Source organism: Apis laboriosa, unplaced genomic scaffold (assembly GCF_014066325.1).
Source record: "Apis laboriosa isolate Shangri-la unplaced genomic scaffold, ASM1406632v1 scaffold70_cov154, whole genome shotgun sequence".
Lineage (NCBI taxonomy): Eukaryota > Metazoa > Arthropoda > Insecta > Hymenoptera > Apidae > Apis > Apis laboriosa.
The window spans coordinates 78,988-94,559 of NW_025224195.1; the positions used below are offsets into that span (position 1 = coordinate 78,988).

The 15,572-nt window shown below is 28.7% G+C and overlaps 1 protein-coding gene across 1 annotated transcript in view; it reads left to right on the forward strand.

The window, feature by feature from the left end:
* Positions 1-15,572, forward strand: part of LOC122719195 — a 193,177-nt gene that overhangs the window by 46,742 nt on the left and 130,863 nt on the right. The gene's annotated exons all lie outside the window — the stretch shown is intronic.

Here is a 15,572-nt window from a genome sequence, read left to right on the forward strand (position 1 = left end):
TATAAGGTTGCAACATTTGACATTATTGACAAAGGTCATATCTAAGATGAAATTTTTATTTTTCGATTTTTTCGAGTTTGGATAGAGAGAAGTTACAGAGAACAATGAATTTAATATTTCGTGTATATAATAATTATCGATTTTTAAACGATATGATTGTTTGATTAGTTAAATTTTGATTGAATGAAAAAAAGGGAAGTTTGAAGGAAAAAAGAATAGGAAAAATGAAATTACGATAAAATTGTAATATCGTATGTGGATTTTTAAAAACTATAATTGCATTGAGCTATGGTAGATTTCCACTGAATTTGAGAAATTGAATTGTTAAAAATTGATAAATGAAATATTGATATATAAAATTGTAAATATAATTGATTTAACATCGATTTTTAAGTGTTCTATAACTGTTCGATTGATCGAGTTATTTATTTTTGAAATTTTATTAAATTGAAGAGAATTGAAAGATGAAATATCAATTATAATATTAATTTAATATTTTTATAATTATTCGATTGACCGAATTTGTAAACAGTTATTTAACAAAAAGGATGCGAAGTTACAAGAATTAAAAAATGAATAAAATTGCAATCAAATAATTTTTCATTACCGAATAAAGCGTATTATTTGAAAAGATCTGAATTTTATTTTGTATTACATTCGAAAGTGAAATTGAAATAATATATTATTTGAATAATTCATAAATTGTCATATATCTTTTTATCTTCGTCTCCGTTGAAATGTTTCCCAAACTTGTCTTTGAGCGATGCATATGATCTCTCCTGGTGAAAAACGAGGTCACATTACTCGTGACATCGAGGACGCATCGATTTTCTCCACCCGTGAAAAACGCTCGAGGGAGAAAAAATTAAATTTGCGCATCTTGCATCCGTAAACGTTTCCTTCTTCTTCTTCCTTTTTTTTTTTTCATTTTTCTTTTAAATAGTAATTCATTTCCTTGCGGAATATTGAAGCTTCCTAATTTGTACGAGTTTCAATAACTGTCAAAGTTAAAACCTCGAATTGTGAAAAGGGTAAATGGATAAATGGTTTTCAATAGAAGTTTTAGATAATAGATTTTACGTTTCACGAAGTTTGAGGCGTAGTGCAGAATGATGTTTACACGAAACTTTTTTTATTAAATCATTTTCCATTTTCTTGAGAAGAAACATATATCACATCGAGTGTATAATTTCAATCGAATCAATTACTAAGAACAATTAAATTATTTTAGATTAGCTGTGATGTAAGATTTGACTATTTAAATTAATTAAGCATTTATTGAATATAATTAAAACTAAAATTTTGATTAAAGTTCCATTGAAAAATATACTTATCCTATAAATTAAAGCTACAGAGTGATATCATGAGTATGACAACGAAGAATAATGAAAACTTCAAAGAATTTGAACTTGTGAAATATAATAAGGATAAGAAAGTAAAAGTGAATAAGAATTTTCTTGCTTTCATATTCTATAAATTTAATTATGGATTTTGATTAAAATTTTAAGCAGGTACTGCTTTAATTCAAACTTCGAAATTACAAGTAAACTTCACAGAATTTTCATAAATATTGTTATATTCTACGAAATTAACTTCGAAAGGAATGCTATTAAATCCTTGATTAAAACTAATTATACTCATAAAGTTGCAGAAACATCTTTGAAATACTAAACCTTAAGAAATTACCTTGTCTTTTTAACTTACATAGAAAATTATGAAATAATAAATTCAAGAAAGAATTCAATATTCAATTAGGAACATTTTTTACAGATACAGTATATATTTGTCAAAATATCTAATATTAATCATTTCTTACTGCATCATTTCTACTTTCTGCTATCATTTCGATAAAAAAGATTAATTTCTGCTATCATTTCTGAAAAAAAGATTAATGAAAATACATATGGAGAAAACAAAAGCTTTTTATAAATATTTTTCTAATCGTTCCTTTTTTTGTTAATTAATTTTCTTCAATTCTCGTTGAAAAAAATTGATATTCCATCCAATTCGATATTTCTCCAAGATTAATGACAAATACAGAGATTTCTACATTTCTTGAATCTAATTAAAAAAAAAATTTGTATATCAAGGATTGTAGTGATAAATCTGTATATGCACATCAATCTCGGAGTCTCTATTTCTGATAACAGTTGAATATCGATCGAATAGAAAAAAAATTGTACCGTCACAGAGGTGTAAAATTCGTCGTTTGACCCTTCGTCACAAACAAGTCTATCAACTCGGAAAGGTCGCGTTAATTTTATCGATTTAAAGAAAACACGGTTACGCAATTACTTCGAGGTCCAATTTTATTTAGATTCTCCTTTGAAAAATATATGCTGCAAAAGATAACGTCGTATCGTAAAAATTTCATCGCGATATCATCATTTCTCGCCTCGAATTCCACGATAAACTATTGGGGAAGATGGAGTGGAGTGAAATTTTTAATATTATTATTCTCGACTTTTAATTTGGAGAAGGATCATGGAGTGATATTTCAATATTATCGATGATGGGACGAGTTGATTTTTAATTTTTAAAGGTAGAGAAAATTGTGATGTAAGAATCGAATGGTTTCTTATTCTGTAGAAATTTGAATCAACACATTTGAATAATGGAATAAGATTCTTTGCTATCTCAGTTCATATTTAATTTCGTGAGTGTGTTGCGAAATTATTGCAAATTTCTATAATATTCTTTTAAAGAAAAGTTTAATCGTGTAAAAAGAAGATATTTAAAAATGTATCAAAAATATATTTGCACGATAAAGATATTATTTATTAATTCAATATTTATTTATTATCAAGAAGTAGAAAAAATCATGGAATTCTAGTACAGATTTTACACATAAAATGAATTTCACGTTCCCGCGAATCCTTGCAAATTAAATTTCATTAGATGGTTCTCTAATTAATAGAACGACATCTTCATCTAACAAGTCACGATTTCTCTAATAGAATTGCTTCCTTTTTCTTTTTCCTATTATTAAAATAATCGTTTAAAAGAAAGCTCAATTTCACCTAATTGCTTATCGAAAAAATAAAAAAAAGAAACGAATAAAATTTCCATTCAAAAATTAAAATATTAATGGAATATTAAATATTCCATCTCTTTTACGATTTGATAAAATGCGTTAAAATTTTATGTATTCATGTATAACTAGTACAAAAAAAATACACTGTCTATATAATATCGTTGTATAGAGATATCGGTTCATTAATTGTGCACTTTCCTCGGGGAATGTTTCACAAATTGCTTTTGTTTTCTCCATATGTATTACTGATCGAAACATAAAATATTTTCTGTTGCGATACCAATAATAACCGCGATACATGTATATTAATGAACGATGCAATAAAATTGTTTATCGATTCTAACTAAAATCTACGATCTTTATTAAATTTTTTTACAATTTCTTCAATTTGTGAAAAATTATATAACAAAATCCACATTTGGAAGTGCAATATCTCTTACTCTCTAATATATAACGAATACGATTTTTCTTTATATATAATTGCAAATATTTTCATCTCCTTATATTTAAACATTTCAATAACTTTTTTCTGGAATATATTCAGAAAAGAAATGTCACAGAAATTTAAAGCTAGAAACAAACGCGCAGTGAATCAATATTTCGTCCCTGTTCACAAGACAAAATGTCGACTTTTCGCGAAACGCATCGATCTCTCTTTCTCTGTTCCTTTGTCAACCAACTTTGTGCATCTCGCTTTTCAACAACGTATCCAATATTCAGCGTAACGTCACTGGCACAACCTTTGCATCTGACCCACTCAATCATCTGGTTGTACGTGGAAGTCGTTGCACTCATCACCGTGTGTGACATAAACCGTGTGTGCCTCCAGATCTCGAATCCCATTTGTCGGTACACGACCGCGTACGTTACACGTTTCGCAAACATTTCGACGGCCATTGTTCGCCTCGAATGGTTATATTCTAATCGTCTCAGTAAAGATACGGTGTTTCGATTTACGTCTCGTCTTGTTGAAAGGCTGTACGAGATTATTTAATAAAATAAAGTAATAAAACAATTATGAGGCTGACTCGAGAGATATTTTTATTTAAAAATTCTTATTTAAAATTAAAATCGAAGAGGCACATATGGAATTTTAAAGCAGTTGAAGTTTCATCTTTTTTGTTTTTGTTTTTCATCATTTGTTACATATATATGATAGATGAAGAAGTTATTATTAATTATAAATTACAGAAATGTTATATTTTCTTCGTTAGAAAAGAAAAATTACCTTTCGATTAATATAATTTTCCAGAAATATTGTAAGTGAAATTTAAATATTATTATATATATGAATTATTATATCATGAATCAAACGATCGTGATACGATACTCAGTACACAGATATAAAATCTAATGATGTAATTAATCCTGTCCACATTCCATTTGGTTCTGCTGGCTTTCATTGTAATCTTCTTTCTGGTTTTCGAATCAACCAGCTCGAATTCCTTGACCATTGGTCGTTTCACGTTCCTATTTCCCATGTTCCCTTTATTCCCCTAGTTTCGAGAATTACTCATCAAAAACATTGTTTAACTAGATTATCGGATACGGATTTGTTTTCTATTTAATTCTATTTCCCAATATGTATATGCAAAAGTATGGCAAAACATAAATTGGACAATATTTTAAAATTAATGTAAAATCTATATAACTTTTATGAATGAAATTCAATGTAATTCAGTCAGGTAAAAACACTTTTATTATATATGATAATTGTAAACCTATTAATTAAAGTAATTCAAAGCTTAATTTAATCTAAATTCTATTATAACAAATCGTTAATACCAAAACTTAACTTAACTTGAAATAACTTAAAATAATCCACTATGTTAATACAGAAAATATAAAAGAAATATGAAATAATTAAAGTTTCGATTAATTTTCATTAATTTTTTTTTTTCACTTTACACATTTTTTTTCTTATAATTTCCACAACGAATTTAAATATAAAGCATTTATGATAAATTTTAATCTTAATCCAATTCTCCCAAAAGGTTGCTTTCTTCTTCTTATTTTTTCCCTCGAATAATTAATTTTTTTTCTTTTTCTTTTTGTTATTAATTCACATCTTTTTTGTCGACCATACTATTAAGGAACGTATGATTTAATTACTGTCTGCAGCTAGTTATCGCAAAAACATTGCGTATGCCACGACACGAAAATCTACTTTATACACACAATTTATTACCAACGACAATAATAAATGATAATGAGTAACAACGACTTATTCCATTCGTACTCCAATATGTTTCCCCCATTTGTCATGCATTTATCTAATTTATCTTTCTTTTTATCCTTGTAAATGACGTTTGCAATTTATTATTTCCCTGTTTCGAGAAATATTTCTAAACGAAAAAACGCCGGATTAACAATCTCCGTTTCTTTCGACAGAAATAAGAATTTTTGCTCGTTCATTTTCCCCATTTTTAACGTTTAATTAACGACTCTGATAGATTGGTGATAACAATTTATGAGGAGTTTTCCATTCACAAACTTAGAAATGAGTAGCCACGTGACTTGATTCTTATTCAGATCATATTCTCTATATTCTGCCTGTATTTTGTGTTATTTCGTGAGTTGAAAGAAATTTCGAGGACGTTTTCCCAAATAATTATTTCGTTGCTTTTGTGAAAAATTTTGATTGTGAGAATTTTGTAAGAATTTTCTAAGGGATTCTAATATATTAAAATAGTAATATTATTAGAAAATTTATACGAGAAGACAAATTTATTTAATTTCATCGTCTCTTTTCTCTTTTTCTCTCTCTTATCCTTTCATCAATTTCATCAATTCTCTTCCTTTCAAACGATTGTCCAATGGTGCGTAAATTTAAAAAAAAAAACTTTCCACGTTAAATCACTGGCGCGAGAATTCGTCTAAGACAAAAATATTCGAAGTAAAAGTCCTCCCTTTTCATTGTAAAGAGGATGGAACTGGAATGGCTTCCATAGCTGCTATAGAAATTCCAAAATTCTGGCCGTTTCTTTCCTCCTGCTCGTCGACTACAAACTTTTCGCTTCTCATAATTTTGTCGAAATAATCCGAATCCCTCGAACTTGCACTTGCACAAACTTACACTCGAGCGGTCATATTGAAATCCGTAAGTCGGATTAACCGAATTATCGAATTTGATCGAGCAAAATTATTGATGATTTTGTGCTGTTGTTTTATGAAAATGTAAAGAAAGAAGATTATTGTTCGAATAATTTTTCCAATGAGAAACTCTTGTATTCTCCGTAAAAAGAAAAAAAGAAGTTGAATAAAATTGTTCGAGATTCGTTTTGAGTATTTCGTTGTTGTTTTGTATAAAAATATATCATCCATATTAGGAATATTTTCTTGGATGGAATCATGTTTATGGTAGAAAAAAAATTACGTATTTTTCGATACCGAGCTAAAAAGGAAGCGAAAATTATTACATCTCGATAACTTGAAATATAAAATTCAACTTTCGCGGTATATACTATCTATTCTATAAATATGTATACACGTGATTTATACATGTACTTACAGAATATGCATTATGGATCATACGCGGCGATGTCAATCTGTCTGCGAGCAGCAAGGGATATTTACTCTGGCAGCAGCTCGTTTGCGAGACGAGTGTGGCGTAAGTTTGAGATAATGCAGGCCCCGATGCTTCTAATTGCAACGACTATTTCTAGCTTCGTTAACGGATACGACGAAAGGGTTGAAACAGGTTTTAAAGTCTGCCGGCATTCGTATCCTTCTGAATGATGTCGCGGTAATGGTACTACTTATGCCTCACCGATAACGCTTTCAATGTACCCATTCGTTTCGTTTAGCTATTTTTTGCTTTTATATATATATATATATATAGTTGGTACAAAATATTTAAAAGAAGAGATTACCTTTTGGCTTAATAAAAAGAAAAATATTATATTCTAATAATTAATTGTCATATTTGTAATTATAAATTATATATATAAATCTAGAATAATAAATAAGACAAATAATTCGATATTAATTTTTAACAATTTATATTTATTATTTCATTCTATAACATTCTACAATTATATATATAGTATAATTGTTTAATATAAAGAAAAGTATGATAAAATATCATACGTTAAATACTCGGGAAATTAATTTTAGGACGAATTACACGATTGCAGACATAATTATCTATGAAAATTGAAGTAAAATTTATAACCATAAACAAATATTATCAGTATATCAATAATAAAAAATAATACAACAAAGTTGCATTATCATACAAATTTACAATAAAACCACATATTTGAAACAAATTCTTTTGTTCATTTCTCGATCAAAAAAATAATTAATCTTATCTTCCCATCATACGTAATTTGAAGACAATGAAATCTACGCATCCTGTGGATGCGATCGGACAAAAATAACGATAGAATAGGGGTTGAAAAGAAAGGGGTGAAAAAGGATACGTGGAACAGGGATGCAGACTAATTTTACCGGTTCTGATTGAGGGCTGACCAGTACCATTTCCTGTTGGTAAAGGAGGCCACGATAGATTCCATTTCCTGTCCAAATGAAGCGGAGATCAATCCATTGGTCAAAATCTTCGGTCCCCTGTTGCCTCTATAATTAACTCGATTCGTCGTGTAGTGTGTCATCACGTAAATACAATTACGGTGCGGTCGTGCACTTCATAGATACTATTTCATTGTAAGAAACATTACTATCAAGTTCCAATTCGAATTTTTATATATGGATAATCTAATCCCTACGAACCATAATTTTAATTTTCAAATAAAAATTTCGACTTTACAAATTCATTTCTACTTTGTCTATTATATAATATTTACAATAGTATAATAATCATACTGTATATTTATTTAAGATAATGAAAAACGCGTGAAACTCTACGAATAATATAATCTTTATTTCGGTATAAAAATACCTAACTACAAGGACAAATAAAAATTATGAGGAAAAACTGGAGGTAACGATCTATTTTCGAGAGGGGATGTTGTCGCCCTCTTCTTTCTTATCTCTGTGGAGCAGTTCGTTTCTTTGGTATGAGGAAATCCAAGCGGCGCTATTATTGCTACGATTGAATCTCTCGAGACAGGCGGAAACGAAGCCCGATTAATCGCGGCCTGTCCAATTTAATTTCACCTGACTGCCTGTTGATATAATCCGCGAATGTTGTTTTCCTTTCATCCGGCAACTTTCAAACAGGGGGGGAGGGGAACAAAGCAAGATGCGTTAACAGAGAAACGGAGTGACAGCAACAATAGTGAGAAGGAATGTAGACGTTTAATATCGAGTGTATTGTGAATTCTTCGTACATGGAACGTGTTTCATATACAAAATTTGACTAATTTACATCGTATAGTAGATAGTCAATTCCTTTTCGAGAAAGTCGAAATAAAAATTTTCGTCCTTGTTGTGTGTGTGTGTGTGTGTGTGTGTGTGACTTAGAATGTGAATATATTTGAGTGAAGTGAGAAATAATTTTTGAGAATAATTTTCTTTATATAGTCGAAGGCTTAGAAATATAAAGGTAGAATTTGAAAGTAAAATTATAGAGAGTTCTATAGATCTATAGATATATTTTTTATGAGTATTGAAAGTGTCTAATAATAATTTTCTGAATGGAGTAATTCAACGAAGAGAGTAATTATCGAGCAACTTTCAAATAAATTCGTTTTTATTCTTTCATTATTTTCGCTCATCATGGTACTTTTCAATCTCAAACCGGGTATATACGGGAATTTCTCTTGCATTTCTCTTATAACGATAAGATTTATCTCAGATTTTATTCATTTTTATCATTCACTTCACTTCCTTCACTAGTGAATTTTATTCCTCCATAGTACACATACCACGCTTTTATACATTCTTTCCATTATTTCCAACAACGACTACAATTTCATCTCTTGTTTTCTTCGCATCTTCGCGTCATTTCCAGATCTATAATCTCGTTTCTATCACTTTTATCCCACTGTTTAATGTATCTCCTTTCCTTTATTGTCCTCTTACTGGTCTACTCGTCCTTTTAACTATGATACGTATGTTCCAGTGAATATGTATATATATATTCTGATCCTCTATGAGACAATATATATACACGTATTATTTTTTTCTTTTACAACTTATTAATTTAATCTACTTATTAAAAAAAAATGGAATAAAAATCGAACGAAAGATATTCGAATTCGAAATGGTTAAAAAAAGAAACTTTTCTTTCCAGGCAATTGTTTCTGACACGTGTGTGCTCCACATTTTCGCAGGGACGAATTAATTTAACGGCTACTACGCAGATGAAAAGCAATTTTCACCATAATGTTCCACAAATTCTCGTGACTTATGACCTTTCGTTTACACCGGGCTATGATACCTTTGTCTCGACCGCTGTGTAACGTCCCGGATAATCCCCTGTAATTCGCAAAAGTTTAGTTGCTTTTAATATACTCAAAATATCGCGATTAAATCAGGAAGGTCGTGTTATTGTTTTTTCTGACATTTTCGCGCGCGATCTCTAATCTTTCCTTTGATGTTTCAGCATATTTAATAATATCCATTGTGCGTGCAATTCTAATTAAAATAACAATACAAATATAAATTATAAATCATAAATATGAAGATTGATTTTCGTCCCAAAAAAATATTTTTCTGTCAATTTTAATAAATGTTATTTAAAAAAAAAAAACAATATTTGGCGCATCCCATTTAGCATCATCTTTTCCAATGGAAACAATAGAAAAATTTATTTCAGAATTTTAATAATTCGATTGAAAAGAAGATTTAACAACTTTGAATTCCTCTAACAAATTTTTATAAAATATTCGATCAAATGGGATTACGATCGTCCGACCATTTGCCGGATAACACGATGAATCGAAACCACAGTCACATTTGCAGTCGTCGACGTTATGCTACATAATACTTACACCACTGAAAGTGGCACGCTCGATATCTCATGTAAATCTCGTACAAACGTGTCAAATTGGCGTTCTCGTGAAACGAGAAAAGAAGAGAGAAAAAAAGGGAGGAAGAGAAACAATGTCGACACGACACGACACGATAGAAGGATGGAGAAGAGAGTGGATAGTTTTCGAATGTTTTACGACTACGGTCGGTTTCGTCTTCTTTTTCGAATCCATCGATCCGTGGAAAATTACATTGAAACGATCCTCCCTCCTCGAGGATAATCGCCAGTTATTCGAGATCATTCGAACCGGTTGAAACAACGACTTTTCTACGCTTGAGCGACGATCGATCGTGACAACCCTATGTTATTATGCTCCCCTCGAGGGCTAGAAATGAGATTTAATGTCATTTTTTTTTTTTAAGGAGGAGGAAGATTCGTTGAAATTCATTTTTTTTCTTTTAATAAATTTAACTTTGAATTCGATTCAAACAGAATTTAGAAATTGTCAAATCGTTGGTTGAACAAGAAAAAAAAAGGTTTGAGAGCGGAATTTTTAAACTTGGAACGGTATATAAACAAAATGATTCTTAGAATGTATATGATTTTGAAATTATATGATTTTTAGAATGTATAAGATCATTGCAAAATTAAATAAATATAATAGGGGTATCATAAGTGCTCTTCAATATCAAATTTCTTTTCTTCGAGATATATTCTCACTTCTGATTATTACTATTACCAAAAAAATTAATGTCTCCTCATTAAAGAATTTTTCTCTTCAATATTTAATCGTCCAAAATGAAAAAGAAAAAAAAAATCAAAAATTTTGCAATGCAAAAAAATCTTGCGTGATTTTGCACGAAATTAAATATATATATTTTTAAAATGTAATTATTAAAGAATATAACTTTTCATTTTCTAACCGTTCGTGATTGAATTAGGTTTTTCCTGGAATAAACAAGTTAGTAGCGAGACGTGACCACTCCACAGAAAGTTAGAAAGTGCACATCTGTGTCACGGTGGTTGTGAGTGAGGATAACGAGTGTGTGTGTATGAAGGGATAGTGAGTGCCCTTAACGATGGTCAGTGTATGACGAATTTCAGAAACAATAGAGAAGTTTTAAAGAGCGTGAAGGATGGGTGTATTGGAAGTTTAAAACGAGAATTTGAGAAGTAGCAAGGAGTAGTATCATAGAATATATATAAATACACGAGAAATGCTTGTTCAATTTGAATTTATTTCAATTGAATGGTTCTTTTTATTTTTTTATTCGTATAACTTTTAATCTGTTAGAAGTTTTTATCGTTTTCTTAATTTTATTAAATATTTACTTCATATTTACTTGATTTATTTATATAATCAAATATGATACATTGATTATCATTGAATTCTTAATTATTGATTACAATTGCTCTGTTTCCTATTTTTTATTATTATCATTATTATTTCAACTATTGCACAACGCAATAAAATCGAATGATTGAACATTATTCGTCAATGAATACAGATATTCCTTTTTAATTGATATCAGAATCTAATCTTCTAATCAGAACTTAATCATCGTTTCTCTCTCTTTTTCATTTTTTTTTTTTTTGAAATAAAATGGTAGATTGCATGATTGTACTTACAAGATTCAACGTTCTCAACAGAGCATTGAAACTAGGTTAACGAGTTGCATTGGAATGTTTGATTATAGGAAGATGGCAATTGTCCTGAATTCATTCTAATTTTAACTTCTTTAATTGCCAATTTTATCTAAAACTTCAATTAACAAATATCGATTCATTTAATACAAATCATATTTGTATCTAATATTATCAAGTCAGAAATCAATATTCTAAATTTTTTATTTTATATTTTTCTACATGTTACAAAAAAACAAATTCCTTTTCACTTCCAAGCACAGTAATCTCAAATTTTTCAGATTCTACGTATATTTATATAAATTTTTTAGAAAAATCATTCATTTCGAATATTAATTAAGTAAGAATAAAAAATATAACAACAAAAATGGTTTCCATTTTTCCAAAATTTTAGATGTTTAAACGAACTTCATCTTCGTGCTGTCATTTATCGAACAATAAACGATAAATAAAAACTCACAATGGGAGTCCATAAATTCAATCGTAATTTCGCCAGAAAAATACAGTTTCACTGTCAATGAATCGGCATTAGATGTAAGATCAGTTTATAAAATCACGAGCCGATGACAAATTGCTGGAATGAAGTCGTGTTCCATTGCGGTGGAAAATGGAAAGTAAAACGTGAAAGTGGCAGCACTATATCTGATGCTAAAAACGAAACGATTTGGATTTCTTCCAAACCACTGTAAATGATTATTTAGAGAAACATCAGTGAATATTATTTTCGAAGAGAACGATTTGCATCTCCTCAGCAACTATTACCAAATTAGCCAAAGAATTATTGAAAATAATTAATAATTAAATTAATAGATAGACGAATCGTGAATTACTTTTTTACGATTTTTGAAAACAAATTTTCTCAATTCAATAGGCAATACGATAAACAAAAATACACAAGAGAATTGCATAACATTTGTACAATAAATCATCCATGTTTTCTCTTCTAATCCATTTTTCGATCGTAGATGTACCAAAATGATGAGAGTTAAGTATACTTGAAAAAAATATGTTTACATGAAATAGTTTGATCTTATAAAAAATAGGTATCGTTCCTTCGAATGATAAATCATCAGATCATAAGATTATAGTATCATCAGATGTAATCATCAGATGTAATTTTCTTCCGTGAGTGGAACATTGTATGAAAGCAATTAGAATGTAAAACATAGAAGTTCTCGATAACAATAATCGAATGTGCATGATCGCTGTGCTTTGAGAGTGAAAAAAGTCGTTCATCATTTATCGTCAATCCTTCGTTAATTCGAAAGTTAAAAGTGGGATATTGTGAGGAATAAAATAGAGAAAGGTGACAAAACTCTAATCGACACTCATTTATCATTATATTTTCGTGATTCATTTATTTTTTTTACTTCTTTTTATCCTTTAAATGTACGTATATATTCATAGTAATGTATCTTTTTCATAATATTGTTATATTTGTTATGCGATTATTCATAAATATTTTTTTATGTTATATATAAATTATATTTATTATAATACATAATATACAATCTCTTTTTTTATAAGATTATAATTGTAATTGTAATTTTTCTAAAAAAGAAAAAAAGGAAAATGTTCATTAGGAAAATAAGAAATTTATTTATAGTTTATTACTCGAGATTGAAAAAGTTGTAAAAAAAATAAGTACACGTTGAATAGATAAAAAGATATAAGTAGCTGAATTGAATTTTTTTGTGAATATATAATAATATCTTTTATCAGATATAATATACAAATATAGATATACTATACAATGGAGAAAAATTTCTAGACAGAGTTCCATTTTGCTTCCACAGTGAAATTTATATTCAAATTACATTTGGAGAAGGAACAACGTTTTTATATAGGGAAGCTCCTCGGTACAATTTCTGGAAAGTATTCCAATTCTCTCTTCCCACAAAGAGACTTCATTGAAAAACTGCGTATGATATAAATGAATCGTGTGAAAAATTATGTTTCATTTAAATTATGAAAGTAAACGAACTTCAAGATACAGTAGAGTTCCCCCTCCCATGATTCCAATCCTTTGGAGGAAAATCCTTGATTCTTCTCCTACAGGGGGGATGTCGATCCTCCAGTTACTCTTTTCACCTCTGCAAATATCATCCATCGATCCATTGATCCAGTCCATTTGCATCCTCACGATCTTATCGAATGGTCACCGACTCAAAATCTGGAAATAAGAAGGGTAAAAATGCCATTCGAAGCTCAGATATTTCTCTTCTTTTTTTCTTCTTCTCTCCCCTATTATAGTTATCAAGAACAATAAAATATAAAATATAAAAAAAAGGGAAAAATATAAAAATCATATTAAAAATATACATATATTTTACAATCAAGTATTAAGCTTGATGCTAAAATTATAATTTAAAACTTTTTATATATTTCTGTGAAAAGAATTTTTAAATTTAGTTGGATTATCGTTAATTGGTATATTTATTATTAATGAATATAAAGAGGACTTAACATAATTTTTCAATTAATTTAGGATCTTTTAATATATATTAATAATAACAACATTATAATCAATATTTTTAAAAAAATATCTATCGAGTAATTTATTTTACTCTCGATTCAATTCTATTAAAATAAAGAAAACTTTGAACCGCTATAACTCGGAAGATAATGAATTTTAAACAACGAGTGAGCGATCGTTAGAAGCGCGGAACCTTGCCCTTTGAAACACTTTTTGAATTATTTCGATATGACTTCCGGTTCTTGAGATATCATCGTGTAAAGGGAAAGGTAATTTTTAACCGTTTACTATCTTCATCCTTGTCGCTTACTCGGATCTCTCGCTCGCACCTTGTCTCACTGACCTATCGCAAATTGCAGACAAGCGACAGACACGATTCCTGGAAAAACATAGTATGTATTTCCAGGAAAGAATAGGTCAGTGGATTCATAATTTCTGCTCCGTGTTAAGCGCTATGGAAAAATTTGAATCGTTATATCTCAGCAACCAATAGAAATATTGAAATAAAACAAAAAAGGATTTTATTAGCATGGCTTCCTCTATTTTTCGAATGGATTTCGATGAAACAATTTTAATGATCTGTCGTCGTGATATAAAATATATAAACGTTATAAATTTATTTAATTTCATGCTTTTGTATTTTGTATTATAAAAAAATATTTAGCATAATATGGTATATTTTGTATACATTAATTTAAGTATATTTGAATATGTTTTAGCTACGTTAAAATTTTGCAGTTCGATAATTAATCAATATAATTAATTAGTGCAAGTTAATAAGCTTATAATTAATATTACGCGTCAATTTGTTATCGGTTTAAATAATCGAAACGTTTTATATGTGAAAATTTTAATTTGTTCTATCACGTATTCGTTAAACGATAAATATCCAATCTTTCTACTCGCTCGTTATCCAACGTTATTTGCATCTCGTTGAAATAACTGCTATTTTTCAAAAGTATTATCATATCGCCGAAAATTAAATATTCCGACAACGCTTGTTATTAAAATTCCTATGAATTTATATACAAGGAAACACGACACATCAACCGCGTTTATTTTATCTCGCGAATTAGTTTCAAAAAAAAAAAAGAAAAAAAGGAAAAACTTCTGAGTTCAAATATTGGCCGAGTTTGTAATTTCACGAAAGTGAAAAATTTTTCTACAAATGGTTATTGAATATTTTATTTCGATTTAATCTGTTTTAAATGATATTCTCTTCTAAATTTTTTTTATAATTCATCAAAAACAAAACGTAATTTGCAAAGTTATATTGTTTTAAGTTAAATTCTTTCAATGTATAGAATAATTATTTAATTTTAAAAACATAATCTCTCGAATAATATCGTTTACTCGATATTATTATTTCCATTTTAAGAGAATTTTGTCGTGTATAATTTCTTTAATATAGAAGGAACGAAAAATAAAATTAAAAATAAAATATTATATTTAAATACGATTACATTATTACATCTATTAATATAATAATTCGTAAAAAAAAAAATAATAAATTTATTTAATCTCGCAATAAAATATCGCCA